Below are 17,335 nucleotides of genomic sequence, written 5' to 3'. Positions count from 1 at the left end.
AGCGACGCACACCAAAATATAGCTCCCTTTCTCTTGTTTATAAAATAATAAAATATCAAATGACAAGGATCTATTTTAGTTGTTATATAAAACAAATAATGATTTTTTTTTTTATTTGTTCATTGCAAATAATATTTCATGCAGTGAAAGATGTAATATTCATTCCATCTTTCCATCTTCTATCTGTTTAGTGTTATCACAATTAACTTTTCAGTGAACAGATTAGGAGTTATCAAAGCTGAGGCCAACTGCATCGTGCAGTCAGAGCACGCAGTCGGGACATCCAGCATCCTCACCGCTAATGGAAGGTTGGGAGCTGTTGAACTGGTAATTTAAAGAAAATCGCAAGTGCATATATGATGGGAAACAGCCAATTTTGAGGTGTGAAATGACTTGCTTCAGCACTCAACTCTAAGCCAAGAAATAGCCATCGTGTGTAACTGCACAATTCCACTGCAATGGTTTCTAAGACAATTTGACCATCCACATTCTTTAGTCAAGTCTTTAAAGCAAACATTAGCAATACATAGAATGATGACAGTGTTTGGAAAAAGGCTTGGCAATCATGAAATCCTTGTGAACTGCAATCAACTAAAAACTGAATGAGCAGGAAAGAAGAGCAAAAGAAATCCTGGAACTATCCATGACACATACCAGACAGTGGGGGAAAAAATTCAGGAGAGTCTTTGTCAGTCAGTAATCATGTCTGTCTGGAGTTCACACACACATACGTAGAAACACATTGTCTCCGCGCCAAACAGTGTCAGTATAAACAATGCAGCACAATACACTTTGCTGCAGTGACTCCTCTGATTGGCTGACTTGATCGTGAAAAGCATTTGATGTTATAGGAGGAGTGGCGAGGCATATTGATTGGAGGATAATCAGAGTCAAGCCGGCATGGTCCTCTTCAATAATTCAAAGGAAGGATTTGGGGTGAGATTCCCTTAGATCTGAGGTGTTATGTACATTTCATAGCCTGAGAGTTGGGGAGCAGCACGGCAAAGGGGGGGCAGTGCATGTGTGTTTGTGCATGAATAAGAGACCATTTTTAAAACAACCACACTTAGAGTACCATTGGCCTAAAGCTGCTCTCCATTTCCTATCTGTGGAAACTCCAGCATGGAAAAACACTATTAATAATTTGTATTCTGTGTCAGTGTAGGCACTGCATACATGTCTTTGTGTGTTTGTGTACATACGGTGAGTGCATGTATGAGTCCTTTTGGAGGCTTTTTGCAGCATTCCTGAGGTGGAATGTATAGCAAATTGTTTACCTCACCCACAGGACCTTACACCGCAATCCAGCCATTGATTTTCCTGTAACACTTTCAGCTCTGTCTGTTATGACTAAGCTGGTTTTACCAGCTGTGACATTACCGTGAAAAACACAACAAGCATTAACATTTTTCCTTCTTTCCATCATCTCTATATGCGTTAAATTCAGGATCAAAATTTTACTTTTGTTTTTTGTAAACTTGAATGAACTTGGATTGGATTCTTGGTGGATTCTTCGTTGATGCATCACTTCATGTTAGATCAAGAAGTATGTCAATTGAAATAAGTGTGAGTGTGGTGATTTTCTAGTAAAGTGAGGTGTTATCAAAATATGAGCTGTGTGTTGGTGGATTGCATTAAGAAAACCAAATCTTTGATTATGTGGCTATTTGCCATATAGAAGTTTCAATTCTCGCGCAAATTTCGCAAAATCTCAGAGAGGTGGCAGCACAGCAAGATGTCAATAACATGGAGAACTGCTACGCTCAGATAACGCTGCAATTTAACCGCTGCACACTGACAATGGTATCAACATCGCAAGATAAAACTCTTTGTATGTTGTGTCTACAATCCTCGTGAATATGTTATCTAGGTTTTTAGACATTGCTATTGTGTTTGTATTATGTAAACACGTAAGAATCTCAAGTGATTTCATAGTTATTTTGCGACCGTATAACAGCATGAACATCTGCAAATTATTAGACACTATAGGGTTATTCCCATTCTAATTCAATTCCATCATTTGCACGGTTTATTTTTCTGTAGGTAATTCGGTCAGCGAGGCTTACTGTTGAGCTGAGGCAGCCTCATTCCAACATCGGTCAGGGCGCGGAGTAATCCATCAAATGTGAAACGGTAATTCTGTATTAGAATCTGCATCAATACTTTCGTATAGTAGCTTAAATTTACCCATATCGGCGGCAGTTGAGCCGATGCAGCGTCATTCCAACAGCAGTCAGGCCACAGAGTAATCCATCAAGTGTGAAAATCCATCAAATGTGAAACGGTAATTCTGTATCAGAATCCACATCAGTACTTTCGTATGGTAGCTTAAATTCACCCATTTCGGCATCGTCATTGGTACGTGACTTTCTCTCACTCTCATCTAACAGCACTAACAGCTAGCAGTGTGCGCAGCCAATGTTCTGTCGAATTGTGCGTCTTGTCACATAAATCGTCAGTTTTGCGTCCCGACTATATTGCACATGCATGTGCAGTTGTGCAGAGGACCAAGAATGACATCTTGTTAGAACACCGGTCAGGATGTGGAGTAATACATCCAAATGTGAAATGTTCGAATATTTTGCCACCGTTACTCCAATATTATAAAGTCTGAAATCTCACATGATTAACCAATCAGATTAGTGGAAAAAATGTAATTGGATTAGAATGTTAATTTGTAATTGCTGTCATGTGGTTTCTATATGTTGTTTTGATTGCAGCGATTCTCTGGTGCACAAGGGATTATGGGAAACGTCAACAGTGTGAATAGAAGGCTGGTGTCTGCATTGAGATTTGCGTGCATCATAACAGTGTAGTCATAACATACTCATAGACATGTTTATTCTGGATAAGACCTCTGTGAGGTCGCTCATAGGTTTTCTGAAGCACAAGTTTTAAATTTTTGGCATCTAATGTTGCCATGTGCAACTTCAGTTCTTCAACAGCCCGGGGTCTCTGTTGTTGTATTTTGCGCTTCATAATGCACCACACATTTTCAATGTGAGACAGGTCTAGACTGCAGGCAGACCACTCCAGTACCCACACTCTTACTACGAAGACACGCTGTAGTAACACGTGCAGAATGTGGCTTGGCATTGTAGAGAAGCTTGAATCTTCGACTGGACTGGGTTGCTTGATGTGAGGACATTTCGCTTCAAATCGCAGAAGCTTCCTCAGCTAAAATTCTTGCTCTGGTAGTCTGACTTCTGTCTTGACTGTTGTAGAGAAGAATAAAGCAGAAGCCAACAAAAGCTGGAGTTTTTAACCTAACCAGACCCCTCCTACCGAGAGGCCGACTGCTACAGGCTAGTGACTAAACAATAGCTCTAATTAGCACCTATTGTGCTCTAGTTAGCACCCTCCTAATGACAGGGCAGCTGTCCCTCCTAATGATGGGACAGAAGCCTTACCTGATGGCTCCCTTGACGACTCTCCTGATGACGTGAATGACTCATTACCATGAACAAAAGACTGAAACTGCTTTGACCTGAGTATCCCATTGTAAACAGGGGACAAAGCGTGTCTGAGACCCCCTCCCCGGTTAAGGCTGGTTTTCAACTGTTATACAAAGAATGCTTCCTTGACACCTCTCTCAAACCATTTCTTCTCTCTGGCTAAGATTTTAACTTCCTTGTCCTCAAACGTGTGGTTAGTGTCTTTCAGGTGGAGATGAACTGCAGACTGAGGTCCACTGGCACCCTCTCTGTGGTGCTGGTATAGCCTTTTGTGTAAAAGTTGCTTAGTCTCTCCTATGTAGTGTTCATTACAGTTATCCTGACATCTGATAGAATACACTACATTGCTCTGTTTGTAACTAGGGATCCTGTCCTTAGGGTGAACTAATTTCTGTCTCAAGTTGTTAACCGGTTTAAAGTAAACTGGGATTTTGTGCTGTCTGAAGATCCTCTGTAGTTTTTCCCCTACTCCTGCTAAATAAGGGAGAGACACTCCTCTCCTTCTTGTCTCCGTCTCCTGTCTATCTGGTCTCTTTGTTTTCTGGGACTTCTGCACTTTGTCCAGGGACCATCGTGGGTACCCACATACTGTGAGGGCTTTCTGGACAAGTTGTTGTTCTTTAGCCCTTCCCTCTGCAGTTGTGGGCACCTGTAGGGCTCTGTGTTGAAGAGTCCTGATCACCCCGAGCTTGTGTTCAAGGGGGTGGTTTGAGCCAAAGAGCAGATATTGGTCAGTGTGAATGGGTTTTCTGTAAACTCCTGTCTGGAGCTGCCTGTTCTCTCCAATCGTAACATCACAGTCCAAGAAGGCTAAATGGTTGTTTCTGGCATCCTCACGTGTGAACTTGATATTGGAATCCACCGAGTTGATGTGTTCTGTAAAGTCCTCGACCTCTTGTTGCTTGATTTTAACCCATGTGTCATCGACATATCTGAAATTAGTTCACCCTAAGGACAGGATCCCTAGTTACAAACAGAGCAATGTAGTGTATTCTATCAGATGTCAGGATAACTGTAATGAACACTACATAGGTGAGACTAAGCAACTTTTACACAAAAGGCTATACCAGCACCGCAGAGAGGGCACCAGTGGACTTCAGTAAGCAGTTCATCTCCACCTGAAAGACACTAACCACACGTTTGAGGACAAGGAAGTTAAAATCTTAACCAGAGAGAAGAAATGGTTTGAGAGAGGTGTCAAGGAAGCATTCTTTGTAAAACAGTTGAAACCCAGCCTTAACCGGGGAGGGGGGTCTCAGACACGCTTTGTCCCCTGTTTACAATGGGGTACTCAGGTCAAAGCAGTTTCAGTCTTTTGTTCATGGTAATGAGTCACTCACGTCATCAGGAGAGTTGTCAAGGGAGCCATTAGGTAAGGCTTCTGTCCCATCATTAGGAGGGACAGCTGCCCTGTCATTAGGAGGGTGCTAACTAGAGCACAATAGGTGCTAATTAGAGCTATTGTTTAGTCACTAGCCTGTAGCAGTCGGCCTCTCGGTAGGAGGGGTCTGGTTAGGTTAAAAACTCCAGCTTTTGTTGGCTTCTGCTTTATTCTTCTCTACAACAGTCAAGACAGAAGTCAGACTACCAGAGCAAGAATTTTAGCTGAGGAAGCTTCTGCGATTTGAAGCAAAACGTCCTCACGTCAAGCAACCCAGTCCAGTCGAAGATTCAAGCTTCTCTACTATGGAAACCACCTGGACAACTGAGAGCCTACACAGAAACAAAGCTTGGCATTGTCTTGCTGAAATAAGCAGAGACGTCTCTGAAAAAGACATTGCTTGGAGGGCAACATGTGTTGCTCCAAAACCTGGATGTACCTTTCAGCACTGATGGTGCCATCACAGATGTGTAAGTTGCCCGTGCCATGGGCACTAACACACCCCCATACCATCACAAATGCTGACTTTTGAACTTTGCGCTGGTAACAATCTGGATGGTCTTTTTCCTCTTTTGTCTGGAGGACACAACATCCAGGATTTCAAAAAACAATTTGATATGTGGACTCATCAGACCAGAGCACACTTTTCCACTTTGCATCTGTCCATTTCAAATGAGCTCAGCCCAGAGAAGGCGGCGGCGTTTCTGGATGTTGTTGATGTATGGCTTTCACTTTGCATGGTAGAGTTTTAACTTGCACTTGTAGATGTAAAGACGAACTCTGTTAACTGACAGTGGTTTTCTGAAGTGTTCCTGAGTCCATGCGGTAAGATCCTTTACACAATGATATTGGTTTTTAATGCAGTGCCGCCTGAGGAATCAAAGGTCAGGGGCATTCAATGTTGGTTTTCGGACTTGCCGCTTACGTGTAGAAAGTTCTCAAGATTCTCTGAATCTTCTGATTATATTATGGACTGTAGATGATGGAATCCTTAAGTCCCTTGCAATTGAACGTTGAGAAACATTGTTCTTAAACTGTTGGACTATTTTTTCACGCAGTTGTTCACAAAGTGGTGATTCTCACCCAACTTTGCTTGTGAATGGCTGAGCCTTTTGGGGATGCTCCTTTTATACACAATCATGACACTCACCTAATTCCAATTAACCTGTACACCTGTGGAATGTTCTAAACAGGTGTTCTTTGAGCATTCATCAACTTTCCCAGTCTTTTGTTGCCACTGTCCCATCTTTTTTGAAATGTGTTGCAGGCATCCATTTCAAAATGAACAAATATTTGCACAAAAACAAAAAAGTCTGTCAGTTTGAACATTAAATATCTTGTCTTTGTGGTGTATTCAATTGAATACAGGTTGAAGAGGATTTGCAAATCATTGTACGAGGTCTGTTAGAAAAGTAACAGACCTTTTTATTTTTTGCAAAAAACTATATGGATTTGAATCATGTGCGCTTGCATCAGCCAAGCTTGAACCTTCGTGCGCATGCATGAGTTTTTTCACACCTGTCGGTTGCGTCATTCACCTGTGAGCAGGCTTTGAGTGAGCACTGGTCCTCCCCCCTCGTTGGATTTTCATTGTCAGGAAAATGTCTGAACGTTTGGAGGTAGCGCTGCATCAAATTTTTTCAGAAACTGTGAGAGACAGCCAGGTGGAAACCATTCGGAAAATTCAGATAGCTTTCAGTGAAGATTCTATGGGCGTCACACAGATTAAGGAGCATTACAACCAGATTATAGATGGCCCACAGCGGCTGAGGGCGCGCCGCGCTCCGAGCGGCCATTGACAGGCTGAAATGACCAGATCATTTCCGAAGTGAAGGCTGCGTTGATCCAGGATGTCATGAGACCCAGAGAAATTGCGGAAGAGGTGGGCTTAGCCATTTTTAGACACATTCCACCGTTAAAGGAGATTTTGTAATGAAAGACGTGTGGCGGAATTCGCGCATCGGGTCGAAGCCGTAATGGCGGAGAACAAAAGCAAGTCCGTGTTGGCAGTCTCACGGAACATGTTGACATGCCCAGCTCTCCACAATTTCTTGGATACTCACTCGACTAAAAAGCCACCAAAAGCCGTCTGAATCTTCTGAATGGTGGAAGACAGTTTTTGCAAAAAATAAAAAGGTCCGTTACTTTTCTAACAGACCTTGTATTCTGTTTTTATTTACATTTCACACAATGTCCCAACTTCATTGGAACTGGGGTTGTACTAGATTTCTAACAAGTAAATAGTTAAACAGCTTACAATTCTCTCTTTATGGAGCCATGTTAATTCTAATATCATATCATGTATACAGGTTTAGCATAACATACCCGATGCCCAAACATGGGATTCTGACTTCCATTTACAGTAGTGTTCAGAATAATAGTAGTGCTATGTGACTAAAAAGATTAATCCAGGTTTTGAGTATATTTCTTATTGTTACATGGGAAACAAGATACCAGTAGATTCAGTAGATTCTCACAAATCCAACAAGACCAAGCATTCATGACATGCACACTCTTAAGGCTATGAAATTGGGCTATTAGTAAAAAAAAAAGTAGAAAAGGGGGTGTTCACAATAATAGTAGTGTGGCATTCAGTCAGTGAGTTTGTCAATTTTGTGGAACACACAGGTGTTTATCAGGTGTCCCCTATTTAAGGATGAAGCCAGCACCTGTTGAACATGCTTTTCTCTTTGAAAGCCTGAGGAAAATGGGACGGTCAAGACATTATTCAGAAAAACAGTGTAGTTTGATTAAAAAGTTGATTGGAGAGGGGAAAACTTATACGCAGGTGCAAAAAATTAGAGGCTGTTCATCTACAATGATGTCCAATGCTTTAAAATGGACAAAAAAAACCAGACGCATGGAAGAAAACAGAAAACAACCATCAAAATGGATAGAAGAATAATCAGAATGGCAAAGGTTCACCCACTGATCAGCTCCAGGATGATCAAAGACAGTCTGGAGTTACCTGTAAGTGCTGTGACAGTTAGAAGACGCCTGTGTCAGGCTAATTTATTTGCAAGAATCCCCCGCAAAGTCCCTCTGTTAAATAAAAGACATGTGCAGAAGAGATTACAATTTGCCAAAGAACACATCAACTGGCCTAAAGAGAAATGAAGGAATATTTTGTGGACTGATGAGAGTAAAATTGTTCTTTTTGGGTCCAAGGGCCGCAGACAGTTTGTGAGACGACCCCTAAACTCTGAATTCAAGCCACAGTTCACAGTGAAGACAGTGAAGCATGGTGGTGCAAGCATCATGATATGGGCATGTTTCTCCTACTATGGTGTTGGGCCTATATATCACATACCAGGTATCATGGATAAGTTTGGATATGTCAAAATACTTGAAGAGGTCATGTTGCCTTATGCTGAAGAGGACATGCCCTTGAAATGGGTATTTCAACAAGACAATGACCCCAAGCACACTAGTAAACAAGCAAAATCTTGGTTCCAAACCAGCAAAATGAATGCCTCGCAGATGTGAAGAAATCATGAAAAACTGTGGTTATACAACTAAATACTAGTTTAGTGATTCACAGGATTGCTAAAAAAAAAAAGCAGTTTGAACATAATAGTTTTGAGTTTGTAGCGTCAACAGCAGATGCTACTATTATTGTGAACACCCGCTTTTCTACTTTTTTTTTACTAATAGCCCAGTTTCATAGCCTTAAGAGTGTACATATCATGAATGCTTTTTCTGCATCATCTGACTTGTAATATTGAAAAAAGTGTTTCCATTCCACTTTTACAAAATAAAGCTTTTTTGAGTCACCTGAAAAACCCCTTCATGCAAGCTTAAAAACTTTTTTGTAATATTTGTGGGGGGGGGGGGGGGGGGGGGGGGGGTTCTGAAATACATGTGTACTCATTAAGCATATTTTCAATTTGCTAATGGAAACCTGCCTAGAAACTCCACCTCCACTCATAACTCAAAAAATAAAACCTTTATAATGGTGTAGGTGGGTGGCACAGTGATTTTGTGGTTAGCACTGTTGCTAACCACAAAGGAAGAGCCCATGACCATCTTGCCTCACAGCAAGATGGTCATGGGCTTAATAAATCTTGATTGCAAACCCTATCTCCGCAAAAATGTTTTTTTTATTATTATTATTATTATTAAGGGGGAGAGGGTCACTAGAGCTGTTGAGGCGGAGAGGTGAGCTCCGAGCAGGCTCTCACTTCTGGTGTCAAGCACCCAGCTCTACTGGGCGTGACCCACTGCCGGCACAGTGACAGGTGAGGAGTTTGACTGAGGTGGTACATTTGTCAAACAGTAAGGCCCCTTCACACATAGTGTGAATTTGGTCGAACTGCGCAGACAATCATTGTCGAGCTGGATGTGAAATTTGTCTAAGTGCCCCACGACTGTGAAGTTGCAAAAAGCCACACACATGTGGTGCATGTGTCTCGCATGTCTGTCACCCCCCTCCCCCCAACACGTCTGGCACTTGCATAAAATGGTTATATGTATGTATAAGCATTTAGCAAGATCTGATCACACACAGCATGGGGAGGAGCCTGTCAGCTGATTGCAGCACACTGACAGCTGGATGGCAGCTCAGTGCACACATTACAAACACAGAAACTACCGCCACCGCAGTAATCTAAATAATTACGGCAATATCTACATACGCAATTACATAACAAATAATGAAAATGAATGACAACATAACACAGAGACACGTTGGTCTGTGCGCTAAATGGACAAGGGGGCATGTCTGCTCACAGCCGCGGCTGTAAAGATCTCTGCTCCTGGATGTCCCAGTTTGAGAACACGCTCCGTGTTTGGAAGGACATGAACTGACAACATTCCTCCATGAGGCATGTGTCTCTGCCCACTGTCCTCATGTGGAAATATGTAAAACATGTTTTGCCTTTGAACAGGGCTTCAGCAGCCAGACACAGCGCACCTCATCCATGTCCTTGTTGATTTCAGGCATTTTTTCACACTGATGACAGGCCAGCAATGGTAGCGCAGTGGCAACCTTTCTGTCTGATAATCAGAGCTTATGGGTTTGAATCCTGTGAGTTTTTTTTTTTTTTAACCAGGGTTATTTAACAGCGGGATTCTGTAAGGCGCCCCCTTTTATGTATTTATTTATTTATGTATTTATATCAACCCAATGATATTCACTAATTATACAGCTGTTTTTTATTTTATTGTTCTCTACATCAGCAGCGTGATGTAGTGCAGCTGCTCGCACTGTGTTCCTGCTTGAAAGACACCGTCGCATGAATGAACCATCACACTGGGATTGTGCATACCTGCCCATCGGCGCGATGTTTTTGTGGTTCGTTCATACGAGCTGTTTTGCCCTGAGTAAGCCTGAGTTGTACTTATTCATAGTATGTGTGAAGGAGCCCTAATGTAGGTGTCAAACTCAGGGAGGGCTGAAACCTCCATTGGAGACTCCAGCAAAGTTAGAAAGATGTTCACAGATTCGAAGTTCATGGCTCAATAAATCTTAAGAGAAACGTTGTAGAACAAACAAACAGCACTAGTTTCTAACCTCAGGAAGGTAGGCAACGACCTACAATCTTATTTTTATCCATATGAGCCGTCCTCGGAGCTGGAAAAATAATGTTGGTCTGAACGAGCAGGTGGCTGTGAAAATTAAAGCTTAAGTACAATAACGAAGAGACACCAGAAAAATATTCAGTAAATTGATTGGTATAAGGTGTGGTGACACCAAATTCACTGAAAACATCAGTGGTCTCCTGTTGGTTATAGTATAGCACTCAGTTTGGAAAAATGCTTTTGTGAAAAATTTAAAGGAATTTTTCATTGTTTAAATTTTCAATAGTGTCATTGTTTTATAAGGTGTAGTGACACAAACTCCACAGCACACAGTGGTATCCTAATGGTTACACTACAACACCCTGGGGGTTAACGGTGCTCTGAGTTCCTCCCACCTCCAAAGAGGTACAGGTTACGTGAATTGGTGTCTCAAAATTTTCAGTAGATGTGCGTGCGAGTGTGAATGTGTTTGTGTTGCTCCTCTGGGGTTCAGAGGGCATGTGTATGTGTGTGAAGTAACCAGCTAGCCTATGATAACTCTGTGATAAATGAGAATAGAGAAAGCACATTCATTTAGCTGCATTTACTTCACCTTGAGGATTGGTCCTCCCATATTTTTTTACATTCAACAGTAATCCAAATAATAACAAAATGGCCTTAACAAGTCACGAAAGTCCACATGGCCATAGTTTAGTAAGCTATACTAGTCACAATTCACAATCTGATTTTACAAGTTTTATAATTCTTCAAAAATACAATGAAATATATACCTTGGTTTTAAATCACATTAAAAATATTAAACCTATTTATGCATTTTAACCTTTTTAATTATTACAGTACCTTCAATCAAATGAATCACACTACTTATCTATATTTAAATGCAAATGTTTTTAACTTATTTTAACATTCTTATGAACTAACTATGCTTAACATGTAGTCCACCTCTAATGTCATGTATCTAATACAGGTTTACAATTGCACTACTGGTACTTGGTTAGAAACCCTTAATATTCACAAATGTGAATAAGGTCCAGTAATTTGCATATTGCATGAAAAACGTTTCATGAATGTAGTAAAATATTGTACTCAAGTGGCCCCTTGTACCAAAATTGTTTTGGATTCATTTCTATCCACACTGCATTTCGCTTACACTACCATTAGCTTAGCAGGTTAGCTTCAAACGCATTTGCACTAGAACTCGAAAAAAACTTAACGTTTCTCTTGGACTCACACTAGACAATGTTATCCTCAGTACCTAAAGTCTCCAAAAATATATATTCACTCTGTGAATTAGTGTTTACCAACCTGGGATAAATGAGAATAAGCGACTTCAGCATCTCAGGCGCGCGGGGGCTGATGGGAAGGCATCGGGACAAACAAATGCATGTGCTTGACAGCGGATGCGTAATCAATGTAATATTGCTCACTACTGCGTGCGGTAAATGGCATTTCTCGTCAAAAGTAAGCATAATAAATGGTTCCCAGTATATTGGACTGTGTTGTTAGGGAAGCATATTGCATTCACTGGATAAAAAAAATTTGACCACTGATCTCGTAATTACGAGAAAAGATCTCATAATTATGACCTCAGGATCTTGTAATTATGAGGAAAAAATTGTTTTATGTATATACTTCCGTACTTCCAGTCCCTCAGTAAAGAAGCAGGCTGAGCTCAGCTGATGATAACACACTGCAATTAAACACAAAGTGTGGAGTTTCCCCTGAAGTGCTCCCGGATGAATGTCCAGGGAGGAGCACGGGGCGTCTTCCAGCTTTCACTCACACTGCCTCTCCGACCACTGAGGGACACAGCACGGCTCACTCCCAGCCGGGCGCATGCCAGTCTGTGGGCCTTGTGCCCCGCCTTGCTGGAGGAGTTTCATTCATCCAGGAACAGTTTAGGGGGAAATCCACACTTTGTGTGCGCTGTGGTGTGCGATCACAGTGTAGTGTCGGAGGTTACAAATTGGTCGATTTTCGATTATGACTCTCATGCTTATCTTTACCGAGGGACTGGAAGTACGGAAGCAATTACACACACACACACACACACACACACACGTCATAATTGATATAACTGAACACTGATGTCATAATTATGAGATATTTTCTTGTAATTACGACATCATTGGTCAAATTTCTTTTTTTATCCAGTGAATGCAATACGCTTCAGTAACTGACAGCTGCGCACATAGCTTTGTTTGTCCCAATAGCCGTGTGCGCCGCGCATGCGTACTTGTAATGCTGAACAGGCTTATAGAGAAAGCACATTCGTTTAGCTGCATTTACTTCACCTTGAGGATTGTTCTTCCTCTGTGGTGCCTCAGCTATTTTCTATCAGTGCGCACCACACGCCATCTACTGGACAGTGTAGGGATTACACTCAACTCACAAGAGATTACAATGGAACCAATTGAGTTATTATCCAAAAAAAAAAAAAACTCTTAAACAAGTAAAATGAAAATTGTAGGGGCATCTGTTTTTTACTCAGTCCAATTAACATATGCTTAACTATTTCAAGCCTCTACATTTGTCTTTCTATATGTGTCCCTGTGATAGATTGGAGTCCTGTCCAGAGTGTACCCTGCCCCACGCCTTGTGACTGCTGGAATAGGCTCTAGCCCCCCGTTACCACTGACTGGAGTAAGCACATCTAAAGAATGAATGGTGGCGGGGCCATCTCTTGTGGTATCGGCCATCTCACTTGTTTTTCTTTCTGCACACAACCTTATTAATGATGGTTTTCTTGCAACAATATTAACCCAACAACCATTTTTTTTTAAAGTGTTAGGGGAGGGGAGGGGGAGTCAGGAGGCAACACTGAGCAGCCCAGTCCACCAAATCAAAAATTAAATATTTTAAAAATGATTAAAAAAAGTGAAGAGAACATTCTCTACTGAGGTTCTTGAATATCTTTGGCCTATAACAGCTGTGCTGTAGTGAAAATAATACATCTTTAAAGTTAGACCTTCTCTTAAGGAAGTCTTATTTGAGATCAGGGTGATTTTTCTAGTGAGGGCTGCAGTCTTATGTGTCTTCATGGTTTACGGTCGTGTGGATCTATGAAAGCTAGCCATACGTGTACAGAATCATACTCGTCTGGTGGTTCTGCAGCCCTGCAAAAGGTCACACAGGGGCTTCCTCCATAATGCATGAGTTTCTTCTCGCGCTTATCTCCTAATCACTCCAATTACTTGTCTGTTTGTTTGCTGGAATGGTGCATTAGTGTGTTTGTGTCCTGCTGACTGGTGCAGACGTGTCAAACAGTCGCATCTGGGGACAACACTGCAGTTAAAGCATAGGACTTATAGATCGGCTGCACGTGTTCACCTTAAAACCTGTCTAAATCTTTATTTCTGAGTGCACGTTTCTGTCTGTCACATATACAGCTAGAGATTTGTTGCATATATAAATGCATCATTTTTATTTGTTCTTGTTATTTCTGTTTATCTGGAAGCTTGTAATATCATGTTCTTCTTCCCCCACTCTGGTATTGTTCTGCTCCAGACATCACCCTCGCATGTTGACTATCTGAGAGGAGGAGGTGAGGGTGCAGACAAGCATCCTCTCCTTACCTGGAGTCACATCTCATTTTCTTATTACACCGTTTGATGAGAAACGAGACTCCTCCATGCAGCTCCGCTCGCGGGACAATTCAGTCAACATTACTGCAGGAGCTCCCTGCTAATTATAGCCCTGAGAGACAGAGAGCGAGAGCTGGATACCGGGGAGACTGGGCGGTGCCCACATGCTGGAGAAGCATGTTCGAGAGGACTAACAAAGACTTCCATTGGCAGGTGTCACCAGAATACAGTGATAAAAATTATTGCATTTCATTTTTATTTTCTCCACTAATGGAAGATATTGTCACCCACATCTGTTCTGGAATTGTTTGCAACATTACTCAAAAAAAACAATGAATATATTTGTAAGAAACTTTGTGGGGGAAATAAAAACATGGTTGAAAAGTTGCTTTCGGTTGGAGACGTAGCCAGAATTTGTTTTGGGGCTGGTCTCACTCCATGTTACCTTTTCTGCTTAACTGTCTTCTAAAGTAATTGTTTCACTTTATTTCTCAACATTTCAACAGAGTGAGTCATTTTCTAATATAATGTGTCAGACAGGGGTTGAGAACATAGAGCCAGGCAGATGAACTAGAAGGCAGATGCCACCAAGGAGGCGGTGCTACCATCACCAAGTGGGGTAACTTGATGCGAGTCTTCGCAACCAGTGCGGTGTTCAGCAATGATGAACCAACTCAGGTGGTTGGTTCCCCTGTTTATTGATACATAACCACATTTATCTGGCTGCACGGTGTCCGTGAGCCTCTGTTCTGCATGGAACTGCCACACTTCACTGCATCCATAACACCACAGAACCGTCTTGGGTCCTGGATGGCAATGACCAAGCACACAGGTGGTCCATCCCCACTTCTCAAAAATAAAAAAAGTTTGAAAAGCTGGTCAAGAAAACATTTTTCCACAAATATGTGATTTTTTTCACTAGTATTACCTGGAACATTGGTGATCATGATGGTAGGTGATCCGGAAGTCAAAACGGCCAAAGAACAATGACCAGCGGCTTGCCTGGGGTTCAGCCGCTTGGCGGTCCTGATGTACTCCAGGTTCCGATGGTCAGTGAAAACCGTGAATGGCACGGCTGTTCCCTCCAACAGATGTCTCCCCTCTTCGAGGGCCTCTTTCACAGCAAGGAGTTCCCGATTGCCGACGTCATAGTTCCGGTCAGCGGGGGTCAACCTGCGGGAAAAATAGGCACACGGGTGAAGGACCTTATCGGTCTTCCCCGCTCGGGAGAGCAACCGCTCCTATCCCTGAGTCCGAGGCATCCACTTCAACCACTAACTGGCGGCTAGGATCGGGCTGCACCAGAACTGGTGCAGACGAGAAGCGCCGTTTCAACTCCTTGAACGCGGCTTCGCACCGATCCGACCAGGTGAAGGGGACTTTTGGGGAGGTCAGGGCTGTCAGGGGGCTAACTACCTGACTGTAGCCCTTAATAAACCTCCTGTAGAAATTAGCAAAGCCGAGGAACTGTTGCAGCTTCCTACGGCTTGTTGGTTGGGGCCAGTCTCTCACCGCCGCAACCTTGGCCGGATCAGGGGCGACGGAGTTGGAGGAGATGATGAACCCCAGGAAGGACAAAGAAGTGCGGTGGAATTCACACTTCTCGCCCTTCACAAACAGGCGTTCTCCAACAACCGCTGCAGGACCTGACGGACATGCCGGACATGTGTCTCAGGATCCGGGGAAAAAGATGAGTATATCGTCTAGATACACGAAGACGAACCGGTGCAGGAAGTCCCGCAAGACATCGTTTACCAACGCTTGGAAAGTCGCGGGAGCATTAGTGAGACCGAACGGCATGACCAGGTACTCAAAATGACCTAAGGGGGTGTTGAATGCCGTCTTCCATTCGTCTCCCTTCCGGACTCCGAACCAAATGATACGCATTCCTAAGATCCAGCTTGGTGAAAATTTTGGCTCCATGCAAGGGGGTGAACACCCGAATCCAACAAGGGCAACGGGTATCGGTTGCGAACCGTGATTTCGTTCAACCCCCTGTATCAATGCATGGACGAAGCCCGCCGTCTTTTTTACCCACAAAAAAGAAACCAGCACCCATCGGAGAGGTGGAATTCCGGATCAACCCGGCAGCTAATGAGTCCCGGATGTAGGTCTCCATTGATTCACGCTCCGGCCGTGAGAGGTTGTACAGCCTACTGGACGGGTACTCACAGCCTGGAACCAAATCAATGGCACAATCATAAGGACGGTGGGGAGGAAGCGTGAGAGCCAGATCCTTGCTGAACACGTCAGCAAGGTCATGGTACTCCGCCGGCACCGCCTTCAGATTGGGGCGGGACTCGGACCTCCTCCTTAGCTTGGGAGCCGGGAGGAACCGAGGAACCTAGACACTCCCGATGGCAGGTTTCGCTCCACTGAACCACTACCCCGGACGGCCAATCGATCCGGGGATTGTGCTTTAGCATCCAGGGAAAACCCAAAACCACACGGGAGGTGGCCTGAGTCACAAAGAACTCGATCACCACCCGGTGGTTACCTGACACCACCAGAGTTACTGGAGGTGTCTTATGCGTGATTGGTGGGAGTAGGGAGCCATCTAGCGCCCGAACCTGCACAGGCAAGGTAAGAGCCACCAGAGGGAGCCCTAGCTCCCTGGCCCATCTACTGTCAAGCAGATTCCCCTCAGAGCCCGTGTCCACCAGTGCTGGGGCCTTCAGGGTTGAATCCTCAAACAGGATCGTGACTGGGAGTCGTGTAGCAATGTGGGTGTGTCCCACGTGAATGTTTTGGCCCACCCCTGGCCCAGTCTCTAGGGGCGGGCGTTTGGCGTTTGGCCGCTCGGGGCAGTCTCTCACATGGTGCTCTATGGAACCACAAACAAGACACGCTCCGTGGGTCCATCTCCTCTGTGCATCTGGTGCCCTAAATGTTGCCCTACTCGTGTCCCTAGCTTCGTCAGTAGGGGGAGCTGTGACCCCACGGAGCGCAGGGGCTGTGGAGCGTGGGGAAGGCGGAGCTCGATCGGCACCGGAAGGGAGAGGGACGACGCGTGCCTGGCCACGCCCTTCGCCTCGTTCCCGATGGCGTTCTTCTAACCGGTTGTCGAGTCGTATGACCAGATCGATGAGCCCGTCTAAGTCCCGCGGTTCGTCCTTCGCCACCAGGTGCTCTTTTAGGACCAATGACAGTCCGTTTACAAAGGCGGCGCGGAGGGCAGTGCTATTCCAGCCGGATCTCGCCGCCGCGATGCGGAAGGCGACTGCATAGGCAGCTGCGCTCCGACGCCCCTGTCTCATTGACAGTAGCGCGGTTGAAGCGGACTCTCCTCTGTTGGGATGGTCGAACACCGTTCTGAGCTCCCGTACAAACCCAACGTATGTATGAAGGAGCCGTGAGTTCTGCTCCCAGAGCGCTGTAGCCCAAGCGCGTGCCTC

This window comes from Thalassophryne amazonica, chromosome 1 (genome assembly GCF_902500255.1).
Source record: "Thalassophryne amazonica chromosome 1, fThaAma1.1, whole genome shotgun sequence".
In the NCBI taxonomy this organism is placed as follows: Eukaryota; Metazoa; Chordata; class Actinopteri; order Batrachoidiformes; family Batrachoididae; genus Thalassophryne; species Thalassophryne amazonica.
This window is presented reverse-complemented; position numbering follows the sequence as displayed.